At 38.2% G+C, this 22,239-nt stretch overlaps 1 long non-coding RNA gene across 2 annotated transcripts in view; it reads right to left on the bottom strand.

Annotated features, from left to right (window-relative positions):
• The window catches only part of LOC137854167 (uncharacterized), a 52,079-nt gene extending 34,459 nt beyond the window's left edge, over positions 1-17,620 (bottom strand). The window contains exons 1-3 of one of the 2 annotated variants that reach the window (XR_011094995.1): positions 17,507-17,620; positions 13,827-14,433; positions 12,570-12,994 (exon numbers count right to left, since the gene is read on the bottom strand). This is a non-coding gene — a long non-coding RNA (uncharacterized lncRNA). Of the gene's footprint in view, positions 1-12,569; positions 12,995-13,826; positions 14,434-17,506 lie in introns of those variants that run through there. The other variant, XR_011094994.1, reaches the window with a different exon arrangement.
• Between the last annotated feature and the right edge of the window lie 4,619 nt (positions 17,621-22,239).

Here is a 22,239-nt window from a genome sequence, read left to right as displayed (position 1 = left end):
AAATGAAGGTTCAGCAGAAACAGGTCTAAAGACAAAGAAAAACACACTTAATCAATACATTCAAATTTACTTAAAAAGTAGAACAGTAGACCTTCATCTACCCATTCACTTGGTCTGGTACATCATCATCTGGGTTTGGTGAAAATGTGTTTGATAAGTAATGGCACGTGATTCAGTAGGGATTTTTTTTTTCTTTGCAGTGATTGTCTTTGAAAAGATATCAACATGTATTGGAGGAATTGTTTCGAATTTTCATTATGAAAGTTCTACTGCTTCTGAGATAACAAATCCCCATCTCTCTCATCTTTGCAGAAACTGAGATACTGGGAAGGAGGGATACCAAAATTATAGGTTAACCAGCAATAGCAGAATGAAATAATGCAGTTATAGAAGCTGTATGGGACATAAAAGAGTGAGGTTGTAATACATAACAACCAAGTGCCTCTGTAATTTTCCTCCAAAACACTTTCTGTTTGAGCTGGTTCATTGGAAAGAGAACGTAAAAGAAAGGGGCCTGGGTTTCCCAAAATACACTGTCCTTGTTAATAGAAATCTGGATGCTGGATCTTCCCCTTGCTACACTTCTTTGTATGTACTCCCTCAAAGTATAACTCTGGCTAACAGAACTCATTGTGTAAAATTGGAGTGCAAATTCCAATATAAGAAATTCCCAGCTTGCATTTTCAGGTAAGACCTGCTAGTAGTGAGCCTTTTAAGGAGAACTGAGAGGCCTCCTTAGTGTCTAATGAAAAACATTTTGGAAAGGCTCTTCTCAACAAACAACAGCCCATATAATCTTAAACCTCCCCCCACCCCAACCCTCCCAAAAAAAGAAGAAAAAAGAGAGAGAGGAGAGAGAGAACAAAAGAGATCATATCTTGTAGTTGGATTGCTGTGTTGGTCTAAATCTTCAGTGTATTAGCGTTGCATTTATTGGATAGGATTATTTCTATTCTCACTGCAAAGTAACTCTTCTGAATTCGTTGGAGTTAGTGTAGATTTTTAAAAATATAAATGCTGGGAGAAGCCACCTAGTGGTTCAGTGTTCCAGAATGATAATTTTGTGTTTTAAGTTATTTATTCCAGGAAAATAAGGTGTATGAAAATTTGTTTAGCAACCTAACCTCCTGAGTCATTTCCATGGCATTGTTGGATGTTTCTCACTGAGCACTGTAGGAAAAAAAAAAAAGAAAAAAAAAAAAAAAAAAAAAGAGGAAGAAAATATAATGCAGGCCCAAGAATGCTGCTTAGAAAATAAGTCTGGGTAAAAAGAGCTGTCAAAAGCAAGTGAAATGTAAGTCACAGCTGATTCTGATACTTCAACCTTGCTGAAAATGTGTATGTGCAGTGCTGAATCAGAGAAAGGAAAACAGAAAATTATTTTATATTGCCTCATCTGTAATATGTTAGACTGCCAGGCTAGAGCATCAAATAACTCAGCATGACCAGAATTTATGCAATGGGCAGTTAAAGCAGATCTTGAACAGTCACTGGGGTGAATAATAAGTTTTGATCTGGAACAAAACTGTTTTCAAGTACTTTTTCTTGTCCACCTGACACAATTTCCTATCCTCTTACCCCTGTTCCAAGTGAGCTTTCCAGCAGACTCCTTGCATAAAAGTAGATACTCCTGGTATAAAACTGTTTATTAAATGCAATGAAAGTTATGGCCTTAGCTTCAAAGTAATCAAGACTTTCCCCTGAAAATGATGTTTGGATTACTGCGGAAACTTGCGGTCTTGGATAGATCTGAAGTGGGTTATACATTTTATTGATGTCAAGGGAAAATATAAGACAAAATTATCTCTTGGATTTTTATTTAAAGTGTATCCTGCAGCATTGCTGTCTGAAGTATTTTTTAATTTTTTTTGCATACCCATTTGATAAAGTCCACTTGTAAACAGAGTTGCAGAGAGCTACAAACAATGGCCATTGAAATGCATTTTAACCTCATTACACACAGCTGGTCACTGTGAAGAGGCTCTGACTTACAACACTGAACCGAATGGGATGAGAAGATGCCATGAGCTCACATGGCAATTATTTGTGCTTGGCTGATTGCAGCTGACTGCAAAGTGCAGTCAAGCTCCCCATCAAGGCTGAGTAGCGGTGCTGAAAAATACAGTGCAGTATGTGAAAATACTGAAGAGCAGCATATTTAAAAAGAATGAGTACAGAAATAGGAGATAAAAAACTACAACTGCTAATTCCCATTTGGTCTTGGATTTTCATGTTGATTTTGGCAGATTTGCTTAGCCCAGATCTTGATTTCTTCATCTGTGATGTAACAGTTTCTACCTATACCATTTTCCCAGTTGTCACAAGGAACTCTTAATCCTTGTACAACACTTCAGAGGCATATTCACTTGTTTTATTTATGCTTTTTATTTTTTAATGAAGCTTGCTCTCAGCTACACTGTGTAGTCTAGAATTTTTGAGCACCTTCTTGCCATAGCACTGAATATGTAAAGAAGACCTCAGACAGTCCTCTGGAAATGTGCCCAGATTTGGTCATAATAACAGTCCCCGTATCACAGCTGCACTGTCTGGGAGACAGCTTGAAGGGGACTGAGCATGCTGCACTCCAAAGATGAATGGAGGGAATTGGCCCCTTCTCCAAGGGTATCCCAACTTTTTTGGTAGGAGACTGCTATGGAGACTACACAAGGAGATTGTTGTTTCTATCTTATATAGGACTTATAAAACTGCAATAACATGTTCTATAGAAATCTGATTAATACATTTATGTGTGTGCATGTGTGACTGTGCACACATATAGAGAGAAACAGGATGGATCAGTCTTTCTGAAGGGCTCGTTTTCTTACACAAGCCTAGCAAAAGAAGACCTACCAGGAAATGTATAGTTTTACATTCAGATTGTGATTTCATGAGCTACACGCTCACTACAACAGAGGTAGAACCACTGCTGAGCACATCCACAGAAAAATAATATCTGAGCACACGATCACATTCTAATATAATCATGATATGGCAGATATAAAGGGAGTTGAACTAAAGCTGGAAGGCCTGTCTCAGGTCAACTATTTCCTATATTTTGAGATTTGCGGTCTTATTTATTTAATGAACTTTTCTCATTTGAAATAAATTATTTGCTTAGACAACATTATGTAAATGATTCATTGCAACAGACCCATCACTTGTATTTGTACTCAATATGCTGCCACAATTGCTTCATGCAGGCAGCACTCATTGCCTCATGTGTTACACTTTTATTTAAAGGTCAAAACAGAAGGAAGAGCATTATAATGGTTTGGCTGGCTGAAGTCAGATTTTATACTTTGCAGCTTCATTAGATGACATTACATCACAGGATACAGACAAGCAAAGCCTGAATTGATCTTACTTGACTGAATTCTAAATGAATGGAAAATGTCTGCATGGTTTGCCAAGGAAAAGAAATGATGGTATGACAAATCTGTGATTTCTATAAAGATTTATGTCTTTGTAGCACGTCTTTTCAGTTTCTTTGCTTCAGCTGTGGTTATGGAATTTGAAAAATGAGGACCTTTTGCAAGATTTTTCAACAAATTGAAAAAATATATTGTTTTCTTGGTGTGTAGCTTTAGAGTTTTTTCACATCACTTCAAAAATTGTGCTTTATTGCAAGCACAAAAACCTTTTGGTATATCATAAGTTTCTTTAATTTTACTCAAAATTGCCAGTTATCAAAATGTCTTCTCCATTGCCTTCTTGAAAAAGATGGGAGAGAAAAAAATAAAAAATAAAATCAGGCATGTATGTCTTAGGAATGTACCTGGAGAAGATGAGTACTTTAATGATCTAGTTTGCAGGACAAAGAGTCAGGAAACTAGTCTTGCGAACTTAACTTCACCATGAATTTGAGTAGTTCATTTGACCTTTAGTTCTGATTTTACCCTTACCCAGAAAATGTCATAGGAAGAATATTCTTGGAGAAAAAAAAAAAAAAATATATATATATATATATATATATATATATATTCAGAGAACTTCAGAGGATGTAGATAAGATACTGTATCTCATTTTACTACTATCACCATCATAACAATATGAATTTTTTAGGATATTTTGTGCAATAAGGATTATGCTATGTTTTCTTCACATGAGCTCTTCAGTGTGTGATGAACAGTTTTCTTCTCCTCCACTTCCAGTCATATTTGACACAATATTTGAACTGGGAGATTCACTTGTAGAGAGTTCCCTGAATCATAGAATCACAGAATGGTTTGGGTTGGAAGATCATATAGTTCCTTAAAGATCATATAGTTCCAACCCCCTGCCATGGGCAGGGACACCTCCCATCAGAGCAGGTTGCCCAAAGCCCCATCCAGCCTGGCCTTGAACTTCCAGGCATGGGGTATCCACAGGTTCTCTGGACAGTCTGTTTCAGTACCTCACAAATACACATACAATTACACGTCTGGATAGGAAAAGGCAGAATAAACACATCCTTTGACAAAACTCAGTCTTAGATAAAATCTTCCATTTTTATCTCAAGGAGAACAATAGCTTTTTTTGGAATTGAGGATGCAACACTTCCCATTCTCTAGGAAGACAGAGGCCAGTTTGGGAAAAATCAGCCATTAAAGAACAATTTCACTGCCAAAAGACATGTGCTTGCATCTGTTGGGATTTGATAGTCTAAGATTTTCTTTGCTGGTCTCTCTTAATATATGTTTTGAGCAGATTGGGTGAAAAGAAGGAACAAGATATCCTCTTGTCATGTTTAGTGGGTGAGTTTTTAACGTCATGGGATTTATTAATATAAGAGTAATGCACTTTCTTAAACTTTCTTCCTGTTTCCATTTCTGATTATCCCATCTTCAAAACAGATTACTCAACTAGCCAGGCAAGTCTACACTTATGAACAAATTGTATGATTAAAGCAGAATCTGAGTCCACAAATCTGACTATCACTCACAAAGTTTGTGTCTAAGAATAAATTGAAAGGTACCATGACCAGTTGGAGCAATGCCTACTCTTGAACTGGAGAAAGGAGAACATGCAGAGTTGAAGGTGCCCAAGAACTGCACTGTTAAGCCATAACACGATGACATTTTTCAGGATAGAGCCTGAAGAAGACAAAGGAATACATATAGGTCAGTGGAAAAGAAATGTGGAACAGTTGGGTTAAGTAAGAAAAATAGGTTCTGAAGTTATTAATAAGCAAATAAATGGAAGAAGGAACTCTTAAACTTTGAATTCTTATGAAAAGGATTGCTTTTATAAAATATGGAAGAGTAGAAGTTTTATACTAGAGGGGATTGACATCAGAATGAAGGAGTAGGCTTTGCTTGTAATGGAGAGTAATTTTGATTACAAAACAGATTATAAATTTCAATCTGAATATAATAATGATGTTTGCCCTCCTTTTCAGCGCTCTTCTGGTAGCATCATTCAATAACATCAGTAACCAGAGACTATTTCTGCGGCATTTGACTGTCTGTTGGTCAATACACATTTGCTGCAAAGAAGCCTTGAAAGGTTTGGGGGTTGGATTTGATTCAAGCAATCACCCAGAAGTCTGAAAGCTTATTCAATCTTTCTACATCTTTCATTTCTTGAAAAAAGAGAAAAAGCCCTTGGAAATTTCATGTAGACAACCCTTCTCTAAGATCATTGCTATTTCTGATTCTGTACTTAAATGGAAAAATAGAAGGAAAGAAATCCATGTCAAATATTTTAGAAAAATATAAAAACTTGTTTCTTCAAAGGTAAAGTTCTTTATTTTTTTTTCTCTAATTAACTCAGGTGAATGAGCCCATTTTTAGTGTTAAAGACACAAGCAGATGTGGGCAAAATCATCTGAAAAATCTATATCCTAGATACCTGAAAATGAGGGGAAAGAAAAAAAGGATAAAAATAGAACATTTAGAAAGCAGAAAAAAAAAATATTCTATGGTAGATGTAGTTCAGTCATAAAAGGGATCCATTAAATGGGCTCTCTCTAATACCAGATTAAAAACACTATGGCCACATGATATAAAAGTGGATCTGTTATGAACTCACTCATAAAAAGTCTCATTATTCAGATTTGTATTTTTTTACAGGCCTCACTTCAGTCTGAGTATCAGACTTCAGCTCCAGCTGTTCTCCTGCAAGTGGCCTGAAGCTGATGAAAAAGTCTCCAAGACAAGGTACAACCCACAGAATTTTATATAAATGAAATACAGCTATGTTCCACTGTCTAACATAGACCAAAACTGGTTGCTACAGTAATGCACAAAACAGATCAGAAAATGTGAAATGGTCAAATTAAGGAGAAAGATGATATGAGTATAAAATACAGAGGCGATTAGTAAAGTGGAAAAAAAAAAAAAAAAAAAAAAAAAAAAAACAAAGCAAAAAGCATTTCCAAACACTAACTCCTTCAGCAATTCCCTTTTCCTACTATTCCTCCATCAAATAAAATACTGTCTTGTTAGGTGTTGTCAGCATGTCTAGAAAGCAAGCAGTACAAAGCTGTGGCATTGCATAGTAGCAGTCCATTTTCAGAGGTGATGCAAGCTGAAATCAAGAAAAGACATGAAGAAAAAGGTTTCAAAAAAAAAAAAAAAGAGAGAGAGAAAACAAAACAAAACAAAACAAACAAACAAACAAACAAACAAACAAACAAACAAACCACTATTTTAAACAATTGTTAACTCTCAAACAGATCTGCCCTTTCTGTGCAATAGGAGCACAGGTATACAGGTTGCTGTACATGTGGGATCATCCTACTGCTCCCAAGAAATGAGCTGAATACCTTATAAGAGAGGAAAGGGGAAAGGAGAAAGTCCCAAGACCTAGAAGCTGTGGGATTCCATTTTTCCGACAGAGAATATTTTCCACCTTTCCTCATGTTAAAGAAGACAAAATACATACAAGAAAAGTTTAGTCTCTTATTATATTGTCATGAATACAAATTTTTCCCCTTAGCTTTCCAAACTGGAACTTCATCAAGCCTTAAATATTTTTTGAATGGCAATGCATGCCACCAGAAAATTATCTTATTCATTGATTAAGTCCAAGTCATGACAGCCATTTTTACTTGGATTAACGTTTAGTGGCTAACCTATTGCAGTTCAACAGACAAAGTCATTTTTCATGAGAAATCCCTAGCATATTGCTTTCTTACTATATTTTGAAGATGTTTACTTCTCTAGTTTTAACATTCTGCCCAAAGGGAGAGATATGGTGATGAATTAGAGAGACTGATGGTAAAATATATCTTTAGAAGTTCTGGAAATAAATTCTGCAATACTTGGCTGAAGGAGTCTGTGGTATCAGTACACTGCACCAGTCCACAAAGCAAATATCTATCTGTGCTGAGCTGTTTCATGCCCTGCTGATGGGAAGATGCCACCACTGAAGTGAGATATACTACAGCCTGAATAAGGATTGAGGATCAGCCCCATATTTATGAGATCAGTCATCCCTTAGTCTTGCTTTGTTGCTCAGGATGGACAATACAAGGAGTACCAATACATTTTGCTGCTAGGGCATTGCAATACCTAAAAGAACCTCTTCATACTAGAGACTTTACCCTGTGTCAAATCCTTTTTGTTACCACCTAAAGTAGAGAATACATTCAGCTGCGGTTTATCTCTACTCCAGCTTTGGGTACACAAAAGGAATGAGGACTAGATTAGATAAATACTGCATCCTTAAGGGAGAATCTAGTATCTTGATAATGTCCGGAATCACTTACCTAAGGTTTCCCTTGGAAGAGCTGGCCAAGCTTTGGAGAGGCCAGAGCAAGGGATGCTGGTCGAACTGGGTCACTGGGCTACCAGTGACAGTAGAAAAGCAGTGTGGAGATCCTACTTTGGGAGATTTGGGGGGATGTTTTCTTCCTCCTCGTCTCTCACAACAAAGAGACTATGAATCTAAACCTTTTCCTGATAAACAAGTCCCTGGCCACCACTTTTCCCCACCCATAAATTATTCTTCTGTGTTCTCTGTCCCTACTCAGATCCTCCTTCCTACTCTACTCCCTTCAAAAACTACTTCAAAACCTGACTACCAGGCATCCCCTTTCCATGTTCTATCTAGGTACCAGATGAGCCTTTGGATGTCATCATACAGACATTCAAGTGCCCTGCCAACCTCCCTTCTTCCTGTACAGACCCTCTATCACCTATCTCCAGCCCTTTCATCTGTTATTCATTGTGTAGTATCCTTTTCAAATTTCCAGGACTGGGAAGATAGTTGATAGTTGCCTATCTATTTTCAATATTTTACCTGAGCTGCCCTGAAACACGTTATAGGTCATTAAACATGTAGCCCTCCAGGGTATTCCTACAAAATCACAGGAGACAATGGATACCTGCACCTCCTCTACCTTCTCACATGATCAAGTGTCCTTCCACTGTTCAGGATATACCATTCTCATCCCTGAACAAAAAAGTTGCAGTACATCTCAGCACAGGGAAAGAATTGTTATGGGTTACTAAAATATCTGGCATTACATTTGTGTACTGACTTAGTTTTTGTAATGATTTCTTTTCTGAACCCATAGTGATGGCAAGAACAAGAAGCAGTCTTTGAGTTCTCATCTAAAACATCACTTTTTTGGAAGGCAGTGTTTCCCTTGACAGTGACCAGAATTACTGCCAGCATAAACACAGACTTTATTCATTGGACTGTCTGCGTGTGATTCAGTGAAATGGATGTTGTAGTCTAGAGAGAATTTTAAAACATCAGCTATTGTGCTTCTAGCAGTTTCCTCATTTTTTGAAAGGAACAATCTTAGATTTAGGATTTCTTTACTTTTCTTATGAGTATATTCTTGGTGATGCCTTGATTACAAATCCAGACAAAGAAATAGAATATGGAAATGTCTTGCTGATTTTTGAAAGGATTTTTAAAGTTGCAATTCTTTCAATTGTACAGGAAATAGGACATATTAAGGTCAAACAACTGTCAGTTGCAACAGTGAGGGGCTCAAGGCACTTACTGTTCTGTGTACCTCAAATTTTTCTGGTGATTCTTGTACAGCAGTAAGATTCACTGAAGTCAGTGCAGTGAATGCAGTGAAAGGATGCTTACGTAATGCATAATGCATAAGGACAACAAAGTCCATATGGCAATGGTCAATAGTGTTTGATTCAGTGACTTGACTACTGGGTCTTCCCTGTTCATGGAAAAAAACAAAACAAAAAAAAAAAAACTGCAAGTTCAGAACTTCTGTTTTGAAACAGCTAACCACATTTTCTGGTATGAATATGGTCAGGAACTTTGTTACTAAGCAAACTGCTATAAATATAGACAGAAAAAAAGAAAAAGGATACTAATAGAATGTGGTTGGAAAATAAAACCAACAGCAGTGTTACAAGGATTACTAAGGAAACTGTTTATTAGAATCAATTGTAGGATCATCATATAGTCCAGGCTGGAAGAGAACTTGCTCTCCACCAGCACTTACGTCCCTTTCAGCAGGGCTGCTGCTACCCAGCCATATAGAACCTAGCCAGTGCTGTGCTCTCTGGTTATGTTGTCCCAGGTGTAGGACTTGTCTTTGTTAAAATTAATGCAGTTCTTTCTTAGCTGCTCTTCTAGCCTTCACAGTTTTCTCGGTAAGATGGTTTCTCTGTAATTGGGCCCCTTCTGATGTGTCCTCACCACCCATTCTAGTGTCATCAGCAAACTTGATAGGGGGACTTTCAGTCACATTATCTAGGTCATATATGGAGATATTGATCAGTGTGGGGCCAAGTATTGACACCGGGGGACCCTATTTTTGAGTCCTGAGTAAAAAACATTAACCACCACCCCCTGGGTTGGCCCCTTAGACTATTTCCTTTCCATCTGAAGACCAATAATCCAGTCTTTATCTTGTCAATTTGTCTAGGAGGAGGCTGTGGAAAACAGTGTCAAATGCTTTGCAGACATCCAAGTAAACAATATACATTGCTCTCCCCATGTGGGCAGAAAGTGTTACTTTCCTGTTCAAGGTAGTCTGGTTATTCAGGCCTGATTTGTCTTTGGAAAATCCACATTGGCTTTTCCCAAATACCTGCTTCATTTGGTAACAGTTTATAAGAGGTGGCATTGAACCACTTGTATTAAAACATAACCTGTTTCATACAGGGTAAACACTGATTTACCCAATGCTTACAGTTTACTGATTCATCGCTTTAGGTCAAAAAAGACACAGATAAAATATTTCTTCTTCAGTTCGTATTGCATTAAACAAGAATACGTATGCATTTATTTTAACTGACATGTTTATTTGATCAAAGGATTTTTCTGGGTCACATTAATTTATGAATGAGATTCCCATGATCCTTGAGCACTTATGTTAACTGGCTTAATGTAACCTTTAGATGACCTTTGAGCTTGTAAAGATTTTTATTTTTTTTTAGCAAAGTCTTTCTGTGGACTTGTCAGAAATGATTTATGTGTTTTGCACTTTATATGTCTGCTTTTAAGATTTAACATACAAATACAAGTTATGAAGATTTGTGTGTCTGGTACTTCAGTACTTCTTCATATAAGATAAGCAGATGAGATTAGCTCCTTTTTAAAATACGTTATAAACAATTTTGGGTATAAACATATATGTATATGTACAGATCCTGAGCTTGCTCAGTTTCAGTTACTGGTAATCCATAAGCCCAGAGCAAGTCTTGCCAATGTGTACTTAATGGGTTATGAACTTCAGAGGCAATCAATAAGTTAATTGAACTCCACCAGGTTAATTTTCTGGAGTCTTCTTCAATCTAGAAACATCTAATAGGTCCTATTATGATGATCATCTAACCCCAGCATTTCCAGCTTGTAAAAAGTTTTCCCACTGCTAGACTGGGCTGCCTTCAAAAACAAACAAACAAACAAACAAACAAACAAAATCCACAACTTATTAGATGATTATAACAGGTAGTGAATTTATCACTATTTACTTGATGAAAATAACAGCACAAGCTCACTGAAATCTAGCCATATCTCTGCATCTCAGCACATTAGTCCAGATGATATCATTCAGTAAGTTATTTCTGTGGGGACTGTATTCAGAGATCTAGATGTACCAGCAAGATCGATAGCAATTCCAGTTAGATTCCTTTAATACTGGAATCCAGGCATGGTCTTCCAGCACTGTATCTTACCTCTACAACACTTTTCAATTGTAAAACAGCCTGAACTGAATGCAATAATATCCATACAGAATGTTATTGGCCAGAAATTGCATAATGATGCTTCTCTCAAGCTACTTGTAAGACTCGGGGAGGGTACTAGACTCTAGCAGGACTCTTTAACTGACCACTGACCGAGCATATGGAACAGAGCTGACAGGGTTGAAAAGTGACAGATCACCCACTGGGAGCAGGACAGATGGACATCCAGAAATGTTTAAAACAAAAGATAAAGGTTAGGTAAGCGAAAAGATACAGAGTTGTACATATTACTATCAAATTTTGCTCTATATACTTTTAACCTTTAATGTTTTGTTTGAAAGATGCTGTTTTGTATGACACAGTTAATGGTACATTAACACTGGTTTTCAAAGGAAATTCTTCCAATCTCCCAAGCTCTGATCATCTTTCCATGTCAATAGTATTCTGAAACTGCACAACACTTTGTCATGATAATAATCCTTTTCCAGTTTCCACACAAATAAATGTTTCATGGCTTCACCCATAGCTTCATCTCAGTGATGGGATGAAGAGCAGGATGCAGAGCTACAAACAGATCCTGAATCTGGAATTTGGTCACCCTATTCTGTGCTTCACTTTTCTGCCTATAAAACAGAGAAAGAGTTTTTCTAACCAATCATGGTCTACAAAGGTAAGGTATGGTATGGAGTAATTCAGAACCTCAATAACAATAATATAAATTAAGAGGGAAGAGGGGAAGAGGTAGTAGAACAACTGTATTTACTACTGCGAGTGCATTGATCTGGCACAAAAAAAAAAAAAAAAAAAAAAAAAGTGTGATAAGCATGCCAGCGGAAGCCCTTTAGAACTGATTTACCCTGCAGTAGGGTAAACACATATCACTCCATAGCTAAAGTAGCTATGATACATATGGTACCTGGGTACACAGGGCTAATTACATACACCAGGTACATGTAGCTCTGGTCTCACTTGAATAGCTACCATTTAATTGTGTCTTAATAAATCTACAGGAGACATTTGTTATTTTTCATTTACTCAGGAAACTTTGTCAGCTGAAAGAAATCACTTCATCCTATTAAACCATTTCACAGAGAATATGCGCAAAGGATGCTAGAGACTATTTCAAAGCAATCAGCTAAACTGACTGACATTCAGACCTGTCTGATGTCATCTCCCTGATAGGTGACACATTCCTTCTTGCAAGTTTCGGAAATTTAACACAGTGCGCAGATTCTTGTTTGATAGGTAATGTAAGTAATGTTCATAGATCCTAAGGGAAAGACTAGGATATCACACAGAAGGGGAAGTCCTTGTACACACAAAACAAGCCAATATTCAGATTTTGTCAGTATAAATGGGTTGATGTCTGTTTCCTAGTCTGTGGTAGGAAAGAAAAAAATATGCACACAGCCTCTTCTCTGTCATTTCTAACCTCCCCCTTTTCAGCTAGTCAGCAAAAGAAGAGGCAGTACCATGCACAGTGAACTGGACTGATTATTTATTTATGGCAATTGGTCATGTATTAAGCAGCCAGTATGCTTAAACAGTAAAGGTTACTTCCTTCCACAAAATGTTTACAGTCTGAATTAAATGGATCATAAAAAGAAAAGATAAAAAAAAAAAAAAGTAAGTTTACATAATTTCCCAGTAAAGCTCTGTTTCTCAATGGCACTTAAGCATCTGCTTCCAGTGAAAAAGGTGCCTTTCACTATTTACAGATAAGGACCAAAGTTTTGGAACATGTACCAGAATACACACACACATCTTATTGGTCCTTCAAAGTAGCTCTCTTTTTAATGTTCTAGTCAGTTGCAACAGAGCAAAGGAATTCTGAAGAGTAGTTTAAATGAATCAAAGAAGGATGTCGGCTTATATACGTGTAAGCTCAGCAATTCCTGCTGGAGAAAAACAAGTTAAGAATGAACAGTTGGAAACATTATGCCACCAAAAATGGTTCCCCTAAATGATAAAATGATCTCCTTCATCTTCAATTTGGTTTCTATTTCTGACTTTCTGACTTCAGTATGGACACTGAATGAGTCACTTCAGTTCTGCGCTAATTTTCCCCTCCACCTTTTCCTTTATTCAGTGTGGATTTCATCTCTCTCCTCAGGTTTGTTTTTTGGCTGAATTTTCACACTGCTAAATAAAAATCAAGACAGTATTTACCATCAAATAGTGAGAAGTAATCAAGAAAACTATTCTGTAGTAAAGAGAGGAAATGTTCTGAAACATAGAGTAACAAATGTTCCTGAAAACTTTTTTCCCTTCCCTTCCCTTCCCTTCCCTTCCCTTCCCTTCCCTTCCCTTCCCTTCCCTTCCCTTCCCTTCCCTTCCCTTCCCTTCCCTTCCCTTCCCTTCCCTTCCCTTCCCTTCCCTTCCCTTCCCTTCCCTTCCCTTCCCTTCCCTTCCCTTCCCTTCCCTTCCCTTCCCTTCCCTTCCCTTCCCTCTTTTCAAGACAGAGAAAAACCAAAGGCACTCAGCCTATTGTTTGGGCTACTGAAGTCACATTCAGAATATGATGTAAAACTGACCATTAAAGCATAGTCCTTTAAGAGGAAGGAAAGCAGCACTAGATAATCGAAAGTACTGCAACATCTTAGGGACAAAATTAGAAGTTCTTTGGTACGTTCTCAAAGGCTTTATTCAGACAAGCCAACTATTTAAACTAAATTTGTCTGCTTGGAATTACGTTTGATTTCATGAAGGTAAAATGTCTGCATGACTTACAGGCATAAGGGATTCAGATGATTACAACTGGTGACTTCAGTGTCATTATTTTAATCTTCTGGGCAATTTCTTCTTGGAGCAGAGATGGATCAAGTTTTCCACAAAAATGAATGCTGGCACTTCAAGTACAGTGGCATCAGCTTCAGGCTGGAGACTTTATGCAGGATACCCTGTGCCCTTCTTTTCTTAATAAATTAGCATCTTTGTCTTTATTTCCAGAAATAATATAAAGTTCCCAAATAGCTGACAAATATTCTTAAGTCAGAAAAGGCCTTTCCATGTGGAAAGGACTTCAAGATACATAGGAAACTCCCCTGCTTCCCACAAGGCTGGCAGCCAAGAGTCTCCAGAAGAAGCTAGGAGGCTGAGCTGAGGCTGTCCAGTTATTATTTGACCAAGGCAACAGGGGGGGTCTGTGGGCTTCCTGCACGCAACAGTCTCACATGTTTTTTCTGGATTCACCATCTCTCTGCTGATGTTTGACTCTGTGTTGCTTGGGTGGATTCACCAGGTCAAGGAGTTGCTTCTTGTTGACAGTATCTAGTTTGGTGCAGTAGATCAGGAAGAGATAGAGACATCTGGGGTTATTGCAGATACAGCTCCAAACCTACAGTCAACATGAAATGGGACACAGCCACTCAGAATTTGTGGCTTATCCGTAGAATAAATCACTGGGCCTGTAATGGCAAGAAAATCAGAGGAGCCACCCTGGAAAGGACAGCAGCTTGCTCTGGCCAATTCCATCTTTTACTAATCATAATAAAAGATCTCCATACATACAGGCTGTACTCTCACTACATGAAGTCACAGGGACAGCCCAGCCTGTAGATCGTTGACCAGGCATTAGGCCTGTAGATCATTGACCACACCAGCTGGTGTGGCTGGTGTCTTCCCCAGCTGCAATGACCCAGTGACAAATAAATACATTGAATTTTCAGAAACTGAGTCTCCAAATCTAAATAGTGAGTTCTAAGGCAGGAACAAAGACTGAGAATTCCAGTGATCAGATTAGGTGGATTAATAAGAGAACCATAGAGAATAGAGCTGACCTAATTCATCCAACTGAATGTCCAGGACATTCAGGACAAAACTGTTGATAACAAGCTCATAATGTGTTGGAACTAACTTGATGTGGGGGAGGCAGCTGAGCTGAGCCAGAACTGGTAGAGTTAAACTTCAGGAACTCAGAAGATTTACTGTAGGTGGAATTTCATTACACACAGAAACTCATGGCTAGATAAGCTGCCAAAAGAAACAATAGAAGCTACTACTTTACTTTAAAGACTTAAGAAAATATTTAAAAGAAATAAATATTTGGTAGTACATCTGCCATCTCAAAGGATACTTTCCTTTCATCCCTACAGAGTTCTGTATTCCAGCTGAAGTATATTCTTCCGCATTGCACTGCTAATTTTTCTTTCTCTCTCTTTTTTTTTTTTAATAAAAGAAACACCTTTTATCCTTTTATGAACTAAGCCTAAGATCAGCATCTGCTACATTTTAAATTGGTTCTCTTTGCTCACTTGAGCTACCTTTAGCTCCACTCCTAGCAGAATGCATATGAAAGCAGCTTCACTCTGCCTTTTGCCTCTCCTCAGGTCTGGGACCAAAAAAATAGCTGTGTCAACCTTCAAACAATATCCTAGCAGGCTCAGAGCTGTTCTACAATGTTGTCTGGTAGCTATGGAATATAAGGCACTTCAACATCTGTCCCAGGCTTGAGAATATGCTGACACTTAGCCATCCATCTCTGCTTGGAGAATTGCAAGTTGACCTGCAATACCAGAGTATGGCGGCTTACATGTATCACTGACAGGCAATTCATAAGGAACATCATGGGACTGTGAAGGAGGACCAAGTAAGTGTCTAACCTCAGCTGCTCCAGAAAAAAAAAATATATATATATATATATATATATATATATAAATGTAAGTTCTGAATTTGGAAGTCATGATTAATTTCTGTGTGGGGAAAGAGGATTACATATGTATTAGTTTCACCATGTGAAGAACATATTTTTGCCATTACCTAAGTAATGAAGCTCCAAGGATAAGAAAAAGAAACTTGGAAGCCCTATTTTTCCCATCTTGATCCTTGATTGAGCAGTGGGGGTCGATGCCTCCTGTGTCAACTTGTTATAATGAAGAGTTAGTTACTAAGAGTTTTTTCTACTTGTCAGCTTTCTGACAATTCTTGAATGTGGTAAAGGTGGGCTAAGGGATGATTAGTCACCACCTGCCTCTAACAAACATGTTCTCTTGAGTGACTGCTGTGAAATGTTTAACTATTAATATAATCATTTAAAGTGCCAGCTCTCCTGAAGGCTATCAGATGGCAAGCAGGTCCCGTTTCTCTTCAGGAGTTGTCTTTAACACTGTCCCACAAAGCAGGTCCACAGTCACATGTTCCAGTCCTGAGCATCTCCAGATGCAAAATGGATAAAGCAAGAGGTACACCAAGTGGTTGATGCTCAACGCGTTAAAAATCATTTTGCACTTTTCTTCATGTCCCATTAGGCCTACTTGGACAATTCAAGAGCACTGGGTACAAGGACCTGGACACCATTCTTTGACTCACAGCAACTTCCCCATGCAAGGAAAGGGCATGCATCCCACCTGCAGGTGCCTACAGCTGTCATTCAGAGCTATGCCTTGCTTCTTGAATAGTGTAAGGAGCTTCACGTGCTCTTCCTGCAGATTTTGTGTGTGTGTGTGTGCCAGTTGTGTTTCATGTATACACATTATGAATAGGAAAAAAAAAAAATGATACTTATCATCCTACTACTTACTGATCCCCTTTAATTCCTCCTCCCTTCTGAAATTTTAATTCATTGAGTTCCCAGCCTTGTACTTTCAGTCCATTGCATTTCCTACTTTTTTACTCCCATCTCATCTATTTAAGTTCTCCAGTCCCACAGTCCCTCCCACCTATCAATGTAAACATATGTTTTTCCTTCAAAGCCTAACATTAAATTTATAGAGTACCTGAGCCTGTACACACAGAAAAGTACAGAAAGACATATCAAAAAGAAAACTTATGTGTGAAAAAGTCAATAAATGTCTCTAGACTTCACACTTTCCTGGCAGAAAATGGTTTCCTAATTTTTTACAATACTTGTCTAATAGTAACATGTAGTCCAAAAGTCAGCCCACACAAAACATTGCAGGCTGAACTGCTGGTACCTAAACTAATTCTTATGCATATTGTGCCTTGGGCTGCATTCAAAAACCAAGTTTGGCAGCATCCCTTTATCATTTAATTTGCAGTGTCTCATTCCTTTCCTTTGCTGGAGTTGTCTTCTAACACATTTCAGAAATACACTGGGCACTAAGGGAAAGTTGGCAGCATGCATTCAAAAGACCTTCTTGAAAAGTGAGTTAAAGATGTTAATTGATGCCCATGTAAGATGATGAAGAAAAAGCCCAACGAACAAATGTGATGATAAGCAAAGCAGTAAGTGGGATTAGCTATAAAACTGAGTTTAGTTGTAGTGGTTGAGACAGCAAAAGCTCTTTGTAGCACACCGTGCAGTGATGGCATGACTGTTTCCATTCACATTCATTTAAGATTGAGCTAAATCTTCATCATCCCCCTTCATGGGGAGGTAAACTGTGCTCTCTTCTGGGAGGGGACACATCAACCTGCTGTGATTTTGGGCAGCTTGTTATGTATCCACTTACCCGTATAAAAATAGTGCTTGTGTGGTGCTTTCCTTTCTGAGAAGCTGTGGAATAAGCTAGAAGACTGCTCAATAAATACCCAGATGTGAACTTTAAAGATCTAAATGGTGGGAGATATTAAGCTGTGAAAGAAGATTGTAAGTGTATCCCAGGTGAGAGAAATGACTATCCAAGCACAGGTGCAAAGAATTCACACAGTAAGGTACAAGCAACAGAAGTTTCTGGAGGGCAGGCAGACCAGAACCAACATTATTATTGTAACAGAAACTCCTAACCAGGCTATTATTCACAGAGCATTTGTTTCGAGAACAAGACATGTTTTAGCAAAGCAGACCTACCCATTGAATATATGTCTGGTCATTTGACACAGGGGTCTGCCCCTCATCACTCTAGCTTTTGATTCTCTCCCATTCAGTTCTCCCATATTTTCCTATAAGATGCTGAATAGAAAACTGCCTTCAAAATGTTCGCAGTTCCCTGGGATGGCATGGTTTCATTTAAATAAAAAGGCTAGGTGATTTACAAGGGACAAGCAAGTGTCAAATATGCTTGTTGCTCCAATGCCAATTCTTTCTGAAGCACAAAATCCCACATCTGCTGTTCTAAGTTTCCACATCTGCTCTGGGCTGGAAGAGTGTTTTTAGATCATAAAGGAGAATGAATCAGCTAAAGAAGAACAACTTACATCTTTTGGCAAAGATTATAAATGCAGGGTGGGTGGAAGAGGTGGAAGGGGCAGAAAGCTTTATGCCAATTTTTCCATCAAGCACATTTTTATGCCTACCCCAGTCGCTGGAACACTTCCCCATGAAATACAGTTTGCCATTCATGTTCTGGGAAGTACAATTCTTTGATTACAACATGAAGGTCTGCTAAAAATTTGATGGTATGATTTGGCCTTTCTGTAAATGATTATCCCTTTATATAAAAAATATTTTCACTACTTTATGCATTCAGATCTACAATGGAGTGGGGTTACTGGCTAATAAACTGGACTTTGATGTCTGTGTTTAAATTCTGCAGGACAAGTTATCTGTGAACAATCTATGTTGCATTCATTTCATGACATATTGGGGCAGTTATTCATTTTAAAGGCTTTGTTTCCAGTTTTACCCCCATATAAGCAGACACAGCCACCATTGAACTTCAAGGGCACATGAAAATCACATGATTCTGACACCCACCTCCCTGTAATCCATCCCCTATCATATAACACAAGACATACAAAACAATCATTGAGTCTACTCTGAGACTAGTATGCTCTTGTTTTAACAGGCAGAACAATCTGGGTAGCTTTTTCTGAGACTGGACTTTGTATTTTCTAATACAAACAAACAAAAAAAATCATTTCATTCAAAGAAAGCTGACCAAATTGAAAATCTGTGAAGACATCTTCCTTGCACTGATTAAAACTTTTTAACTTATTGATTTGCTGAAAGTTTCACAGATGCACTAGATAACACCCTAGGTCACAGTAATAGTCTACAGAACCATCTCTGAAAAGATGTGTTAAATAAAGCAGATGAGGTGCTTTCAGTGCTGGTGAAGGAGAATGAATTTGCATTTCTGCAAGCAAGAGTATCTTGAGAGTGAATGGGAACCACAAAGAGAGGAAGGAAAAAGTAAATCAAGAAAATGTCAGTTACAGTGTATCCACAAAAGCTGTGCAGTTTATGGATACATGATGAGTGCTGCAGAGCTAACAACTATATTCACATTACCAATGAAGCTTTCAAGTATAAAGCTATCACCTCAGTCCTGGTGTCAGTGAACTAACTACAACAAAAAGCAAAGAAATTGGTTAATATATATAAAATATCACACTGTCCTCCTCTACCAATACTTCCAAGAGAAGAAAAGAAAAACAATCCGCAGAACATCTTTCCTCTCCTCTGTCATTAAGACTGAAAACATTATGGAAGATATGACAGGCCTGCAGGAAATCTTGACAATGAAATAAAATGTAGCATTTCTTTATATTCTACACATTAATCGAACTAGCTGAAGATGAAGATGAAGGTAGCTCTGCTACCTCAAGCAGAACTAAAATATTATTATTATTAACAATAATAATTAATTAATTATCGTTGGCTTAAAATGCACACAAAGTATTTATTTTTCTCTACAATCAAAATATTTAAAGGGATTTCATGTTTCCATCAGAAATTTAATTTTTTTCAAATGTTTTTCATGCCTTAAAAAGTATTGCAGGAACTTAAAAGTAACCAGTAGATGAGTCCAGATGACACAACTAATATCTGTGAGCCTAGCTCAAAGCCACAGGCTTCAGCAGTTTTTACATCTGACTTCGTAAAAGGACAGATCGGAATACAAGTCTAACCTAGACTAAAAGCTAAAGCACAACACATACAACTGGCCCTACACAGCCTTATATGCATAGTTGTATCATCATGCTCAGAAATAACATACTAACAATAAATGTGCTAGAATTCAGATGTCTCTTTATTCTTCACCACCACAACACACTGTGTGCACTACTTAAAGGTGATCAATACCTAGTCCTTGATGCTGAGTGCTTTCAATCTCAGCAGTTAGAAATGACATGCCTATATTAAAGGTGTGCCATTCACCTCAGCACTTTTTGAAATTGCCAGAAAACTGCCCAAAGATGACAAACATGTAAATTACCCCATTTGCATTCTTATTACAGAAAGTCTCTGTGAAGCTGATTCATAGTGGTGTTCTCCTCCACAGGGCCAATTTGTACAACAAAACAGACCAAATTATAAATTTTGTAATTCCTAAACTATCTATGTTTCCAAAAGAAGGTTCCTTTTTGTCTTTTTTGTTTGTTTGCAGATAAGTTCAGGATAGTGAGGGAAAGACTTTTTGTACCTGTGCTAGGAGTAACTGGACCCAAAAGACAACCTGATATGTCTGTGCTACAGTAAGGCATTTCCATGGTATTTTTTTTTTCACTAAAGAAAGATGAGGATGGAGAAAAAAATCATTCTGAAATCAGTGTCCCATCCATGCCTAGTTAGTAGTGATGGAACAAGTGGCAGATTCTTGGTGACATTTGAGAGAGTTTTACAAGCAACACAATTCATTACTGTGGAAACAATGTAGTCAGTTGTAGTGAGAGAGGTATTGTCAGTTAAAAAGCCAGTTTAATGACCCACAGAAGAAATCCTTTAAGAGGTGAGTGGTTGGCTGGAGGGAAATGGGGAAAGGGAAATAGTGAAGTCTGCTCTTCCTCCTTGCTTGCTGTACCTGTTTTGTGGATCAATGGAAAACCTGTTTCCAATTTTGCCAGTTTGCCATTTGTCAACCTGAGTAAACAGACCGTTTAAAGAAACGTCATTGCATCGCAGGAACCCAGTGCTCATTCTGCTCTGCTAGCTCTCTTGCATGCCAAGATTAACACCTGTGGTAGGAAAAGTAACATAACCGCTAACGCTGTGCCTTGGCAATCTCACCAGCCCAAAACAGGCTCTTGCTTGGTATAGCCAAGTACTTTCTCTTTTCCCCCATCTCCTTCTCCACAGGAAGGAGAGATTTTTAAACATTCAGAGGTGGATGAAGACCATCAGTTAGTGCAAACTGGCATGGCTTCTTTGACTTTTTACACAAGCTAAGGAGCTGGTGCCAAGAGAAAGAGTTATTATCTGTAGGGAAGCAGGAGAATATAAATTTAATCCTTACACTCTGTTCCACTGAAGCTGGCATGAGAAGCCACTGCTGAGTGACTGCTGTTTACGTGTCCCACTTCCAGCTGGTTTTATGAGCATATGTTATATCTACAGGAGATCTGTATAGGGAGCGGAAACAGACACTACGGAGCGATCTGTCTTCACCAACTGGAGAAATGCTTAAAAAAGCACTTTTTACACATGAAATCAAAACTACCCCAGTGCTGAGGAAGTCAGGCAAATTTGGGGACCATGGGGACACCACTAGCAGTGAAACTGGTGCAGTGCTTTTGCTAGGGGTGGTGGAGCATAGAATGGGGATGATCTAACTCTGCCCTGTCAGAAGCCCAGGTCCCTCCATGGAAATCTCTTCTCCATCAGTTCACTACAGGCAAAAAGGTCCAGAAGGTGTGGAGGAGACCTTGAAACTGCAGGATCTGCAAGGGGACCTGCTACACCTTGTAGCTTGTTGTGGGAGAGTGCTGGCCCCAAAACCCACACAGGTGTCAGAACATACACAGTGGTTTTAAGTGACCTCTACACAGAGCTGCAGGTGGGCCTAGAGAGAAAAAGCACTTTCACAGTCTCTGTGGTAGTGAGCAGCCAGCTAAGAGCAAGGTATTCTGTCTCCTTCCAAGGTCAAAGCTTGACTTCAGAAAAATCTCATTCAAACCCTTACAAGTCATATCAACAATTTTTCTTTCCTATTTCATTACACTTGTACCAGAATCACTCAAAATTTCATAGTGTTTTTGTTTTCAGTGTTATTTGTCGTCTGGAAGCTGGTAACCTTTTTTTATGTGGATTTGATTTGTATTGTGCCTCCATGGAAAATAGGTAATTCACTCAGGATAGTTCAATTAAGATACAAGAATTCCTGCATAGCTTAATAAGCCCAAATCAGCAGTTTCCACATTTCTTCACTTCTTATTCCCTTAAATCAGTTTCACAGTAACACAGAGATAAATCTTAAAGCAGAAAACAGTATTCATGTTGAGATCAAACACTTGAATACCACCACTGCTAAGCTCTTCTAGCATAAGGATTTAGAACTGATATCCATTATCCAGCAAATTTTTG

Source organism: Anas acuta, chromosome 3 (assembly GCF_963932015.1).
Source record: "Anas acuta chromosome 3, bAnaAcu1.1, whole genome shotgun sequence".
Lineage (NCBI taxonomy): Eukaryota > Metazoa > Chordata > Aves > Anseriformes > Anatidae > Anas > Anas acuta.
The sequence above is the reverse complement of the archived record's forward strand: the minus strand, read 5'-3'. Positions and strand labels throughout refer to the sequence as shown.